Source organism: Anser brachyrhynchus, assembly GCF_964034855.1.
Source record: "Anser brachyrhynchus genome assembly, chromosome: 1".
Taxonomy (NCBI): Eukaryota; Metazoa; Chordata; class Aves; order Anseriformes; family Anatidae; genus Anser; species Anser brachyrhynchus.
The window spans coordinates 170018116-170023919 of NC_137694.1; the positions used below are offsets into that span (position 1 = coordinate 170018116).

At 33.7% G+C, this 5804-nt stretch overlaps 1 long non-coding RNA gene across 1 annotated transcript in view; it reads right to left on the reverse strand.

The window, feature by feature from the left end:
- Positions 1 to 5356: 5356 nt before the first annotated feature.
- Positions 5357 to 5804, reverse strand: part of LOC308180205 — a 2766-nt gene continuing 2318 nt past the window's right edge. Inside the window, exon 3 of the long non-coding RNA XR_013940831.1 lies at positions 5357 to 5804. This exon is cut by the window's right edge and continues 75 nt beyond it. This is a non-coding gene — a long non-coding RNA (uncharacterized lncRNA).

Here is a 5804-nt window from a genome sequence, read left to right on the forward strand (position 1 = left end):
AAACACTCAACAGGAGCTGACAACATGCACTTGCAACTCAGAAAACCAACCATATCCCAGGCTGCATCAGGAGCAGCATGGTCTGAATTTTGATTACTTGAAGTGTTAAAACAATAATAATGGTAATTGTTGTGGTCTGGAAACAAATGAGGAAAACTATCTCTTTATATATTTGTGTAGAATTACTTGCTATTGGTTTAACCTACAACTTGAAGCAACATATATACAGGGTCTGCAGATCAAATCAAAAGCACTCTGAATCTAACCTTGTACACGACACTGACAAATTTTACACCTCACTCTGCAAGGACTGCCCTTAAAAGACTGCCCTTTAGTTGATTTTACTAGGCATATATACAGTAACTTTCTTTCAGTAAAATTTTTTGTGAAGTCCTGGCACATCTGTATGAGAAGTGTATTGGGCATTTTTTTCATAGTAGATACTTTAAAGTATCTTTCTTTAATTTATTTAACCAGGAATTCAGAGTTACCAAGATAGAAACTGTGTGTAATTCTTTGTGAAAAAACAAGTGTTTCAGTGGTTAAAAATATGTGAGTTATAAAACTACTTTTACACATGTAAAATTTTTTAAAGCAAATATTAATGTAGAAATCTTGATACAAAGCTTCATGTTTCTATAAAATCAAGAAAATATATACTTGTGGTGTTAGTTAATTTCTGAGTAGTTTTCTATCCTGTGTAGTAATTTTGGTTTAAATTTTAGTAACTGGATGTCATGATGTCATTGTAAGACTTTTTTTTTTTTGTAGTTTGAAAAAAAAATAATCCAAAAACAAAAGCAAGGAAATATCTTAAAGGTCACTACTTCATTATCATCCTTTCAAATGATTGGTAATTAATCACTTTGTTAGAAAATACATTTAAAACTGTATGATTTAAAGAGGTTCATTACTTTCATCTTCCTGCCTTTGGACTATGGAAGTTTCAGTAAAATCATAAACTGTCTTGCCAAAGAATATCTACTTTTTTGTCTTTTGAGTACCTGACAGGAAATGAGAGTTTTCAAATAATTTTCATTCTCACTGTGTTCAAAGCAGAAAATAGAAACAGACAGACAATTTTTGAAGCTAGAAAAGTTCCTTTCTGGCACGTGCAGTGTTCTGTTGCCATATGCTAATATCCTGTCATTTGTCTGAACATGTTTCTGCATGAACGCTCCACTAATGCCCCCATGGCATATTTACATGTGAACTATAAACACGTTCTTAGAGTCTTGGAAACCTTAAAAGTGCTTGATAGCTAGTGCTTGCTAGGAATACCACGAGGCCTTCTAATTTAACCAGTGTACTCAAAAGGAACATCATATTTCATTGTAATACTATGTAATGTTAAACACTATGTGACACAATATACCTCCATGAACTATGACAGAATGTAACGACTTCTGACTATTGCCTGGATATTTAAGGTGTAGCTGTATTTGGGGGAAAAATACTTCATAGGATAATTTCCCTTACTTTCTAAGGAAAGAATAATCTGACCATATTTCAGAACATGATCAGAATAGGTAAGTAGTACTTCATATTAAGGAATTATTGATTTAGAGAACATTAAAAGTTCTTATCTATGAAGACTGATAATAATGATTCTGGTACTGTCAGGAGAAAGTAGGTGAGCAGGATGAATAGCTGCATAATAAAGGTTATCTGTCCAAACCTCCTTCCTTCCTTCCTTCCTTCCTTCCTTCCTTCCTTCCTTCCTTCCTTCCTTCCTTCCTTCCTTCCTTCCTTCCTTCCTTCCTTCCTTCCTTCCTTCCTTTCTTTCTTTCTTTCTTTCTTTCTTTCTTTCTTTCTTTCTTTCTTTCTTTCTTTCTTTCTTTCTTCTTTCTTTCTTTTCTTCTTTCTTTCTTTCCTTCCTTCCTTCTTTCTTTCTTTCTTTCTTTCTTTCTTTCTTTCTTTCTTTCTTTCTTTCTTTCTTTCTTTCTTTCTTTCTTTCTTTCTTTCTTTCTTTCCTTTCTTTCTTTCTTTCTTTCTTTCTTTTCTTTCTTTCTTTCTTTCTTTCTTTCTTTCTTTCTTTCTTTCTTTCTTTCTTTTCTTTCCTTCTTTCTTTTCTTTCCTTCTTTCTTTCTTTCCTTCCTTCCTTCCTTCCTTCCTTCCTTCCTTCCTTCCTTCCTTCCTTCCTTCCTTCCTTCCTTCCTTCCTTCCTTCCTTCTTTCCTTCCTTCTTTCCTTCCTTCTTTCCTTCCTTCTTTCTTTCCTTCTTTCTTTCCTTCTCTCTTTCTTTCTTTCTCTCTTTCTCTTTCTTTCTTTCTTTCTTTCTTTCTTTTCTTTCTTTCTTTTTCTTTCTTTCTTTCTTTCTTTCTTTCTTTCTCTCTCTCTCTCTTTCTTTCTTTCTTTCTTTCTTTCTCTTCTCTCTCTCTCTCTCTTTCTTTCTTTCTTTCTTTCTTTCTTTTTCCTTCCTTCCTTCCTTCCTTCCTTCCTTCCTTCCTTCCTTCCTTCCTTCCTTCCTTCCTTCCTTCCTTCCTCCCTCCCTCCCTCCCTCCCTCCCTTCTTTCTGATGAGTTCAGAGTACTAGTCTTCAATTCTTCCCGTATTCCCATGGCACTAAAATGTGCACATAGAGAAATCCAATGTCCAATGTCCAATGTGCACATAGAGAAATCTATATCAGATTATACATTTTTTTTTGTGCGCGTGTGGCTGATATAGGAAGAAAGAATCTTGCATTGCAATAATCTGAATTTACATTGGTCACCCTAGTTAACATTGTCTTCCTGACTAGAAAATGTCCTGTTAAGGTACCATGTAAGGTAATGTACTATTGCAGAATTTTGTCCTGTGCCTGCAAGCAAAATGTGAAGACCATAATTCTCTTTCTGTGGATGAGAAAAGTGTTCTTGAAAACATTTGGAAATATATGAAAACTTTATATAAAACATCTGCTTTATGCCTTACAGTAGGTCTGCAATGTAGTGTGAAATTAAATAATTTTTCTAAATTATTTTCCCATATTTGAAAATACCAAACCAGCAAGCAAACAGACAAACAAACAACAACAACAACAAACACACACACACACAAAAAAAACCACCTCTCTTCTCTCCTTTGCTTTCCTTTTAGCTCTGAACTTAAACACAAGGTCTGGTGATTCCTTCTGATGGCCTTTCCTGGATTTATTTCTCAATAATGACACTTTTGGGAGCAATTCTATAGGGAATGAGATTGACCACCTATCACTACTGCTGATGTGCTGTTTAACCAAGCTGGTGAACCATAAACTGTCATCAGAGGGGGGTATCAGACTAACTGTGTATCACGCAGCTTACTCTGCTGTGTACCTAACAATGATGATAATTCTCTTAGTATATTAGACAGCACAAGGACCTGTTAAACAAAGTACTGGAGTGGTACACTTTACATGCCCCAAAAAAGAAACCAAATCCTTCCAGACAGGCTAAGAGGTGACATAAAATGAAGCTGTAGATCATGGAGCAAGAAGCCTAGCACTTCATGCTTTAATAGGACTTTGACATACAGACAGGATTTCAGAAGCTGAAGCTTTCTTTAATAACAGTAGATATGCTCTAAAAATAATAGCTAGCTCTTTTAAGAAATGAAGAAGACTTCTTCCAAAATCATGTCAACATTTTCCAAAGAAATAAGAAAAAAAAAGAAAATTTTAAAGGAATAAACATCGTTTATATTTTTAATTATTGCTAAATATCATGCATCTGGTGTTGCAATGCTGCAAACTGTATCAACACGATTTAAAAAGTTATGATTACTAGATAAAGTTTATGATCCAAGGCCCCAGACCTATGAATTTTTAAGGACAAATCCTCAAGGGATGTACACAGATCGATGAAGATGTACATAATCTGATGATTGACATTTGTGTTCTTTTTTTACATTGTATGCATAATTCCTGCTACTGACTTCAGTGGAAATAGTCACATTCCATCCTTTCATGCTTTTATTTTTCTCTCCTTTCATGCAATTAGGTTTACGGAAGATCAAAGCTTAAATTCATCCTGGTTCTTCTACCTCAAATTGTTGAAGCTTGAGGTTCTGTGGTTTTTTTTTTATTTATTATTATTATTTTATTTTTTTTTTGGGGGGGGGGGGTGGCTCGTGATTCTATTCTATTTATTTATTTATTTGTTTGTTTGTTTGTTTGTTTTCCTTTCTGAGTTGATCATTCAAAAGATCTAGATGGGAATATTCAAGCAATAGTTTGGAGGTTTTAGTCCCCAGATAATGCTGCAGAGTGTGTTTGGTGAATGTCTCAGATATAGCAGTGTTCTCTCAGACTTGTAGAAATGCCACCCCCAGTCCTGTCTGTAGACAAGAGAATTAAGTTTTATCTATTCATTTGTTTAGTTAGTTAGTTATGTTTAATTTTTAGTTAACGATGTCTCTTGTCACACAAAACAGAAATACAAATTTTTTACCGATTTTGTCTATTTGTCATGTTTCTTAAATACTACCTTGTACTACCTTAAACATTAACTTTTTTTTTTTCCCCTAGAAGTTACAAAGGATGCATACTAACTGACCAGCCATCTCATTTGGTGTGCTGATTCAACAGATAGGTCCCTTCAGTTTCCAGTGTAGAGAAGAAGCCTTTGCACCAAAGAACACTTTCTCTGTCTACTATAGAAAGAAAAAAGGAATTAAACCCAATATTGGAAATTTATTATTTTCTGATTTACAAGCCCTCAATAAAGTCAGAATGTTGTTCCAGTCAAATTCCCAAGAAATCCTCTGACTGAGGATATTTTATCATTTGCCTTTGACACAAAGACATGAGCATACACTTAGAGCGCAACAAGTATGCTATTTGCCTCACTATCTCTACTACTCTAAATGAACTTTATAATCACTCTGGAAAGTATCTGTGATACACACTTAATGAGAGTCTGAAATAAAATTCTATGACTTTCACATTCCTGAAACACTGCTGGTGATCGATAAAAGATAGATGAAAGGACTGAAGCACTGTATTATATTTTCATCAACAAGAGTCCATTTAAATGTTTAATTTTAACCTTTTTGATACAATAAGTGTTTTCATTTTGTCATTTGTAAGAAGTGTATTTGTGGTTTACCTCATGGTAAAAGAAAGACATAGAAAGTAAAAAGTGGATTCTGGTATAGAATTAACATTGTCATTTTTTCAAAATATAATGGTTGAAATCTCAAAGTACACTAAGAGTATAATCAAATGAGCACTAAAGCTCATAAGTTAATTATACGTTATTAGCAGTTGAGGAAGTTTAGGAATTCTCAATATCTTAGAAATTACTACTCATTATGGCCCTAGTTCTTTGTGGTGTGAAATAAAGATTTGCTTGACTCACTTCTCATCTCTTTTGGATTAGTAGTACTAACAAGATCAAATACTGCATTTCAGTCTGTGTAGTAAGTTCCAGATATAGTGTACTAACAGAGAATTTAGTTGCATTAATCCTGTAAAACAGACAAATAAATTATACACATAAATAATTTCATTGGCTATTAGCTGCTGAGCCACGCTGTTTTCTAACTCACCATCAGAATTACATAAAATCACACTGTTCTTAGAAGTTATTGACTTTCATGTTGCAAGTGAGTAAAGTCCTTTTCTTTTTTTAATGTGTGAATTTGCACATTTGTTTATTTTTATTTTTTTCTCCACTTCTTACCTTACCTTATTTTGTTGTTCTTGTTGTTAAATTGGTGTACCTCTCTGTAGACTGAAAACTGAAATTCATTTACAATTTCCTTATATTGCTTTTTCATATTGTTCTATTCCCAGGTTTTGAGAATGTTCTTGGTAAGTTTATTTTCCCCTCATCTGCAAAT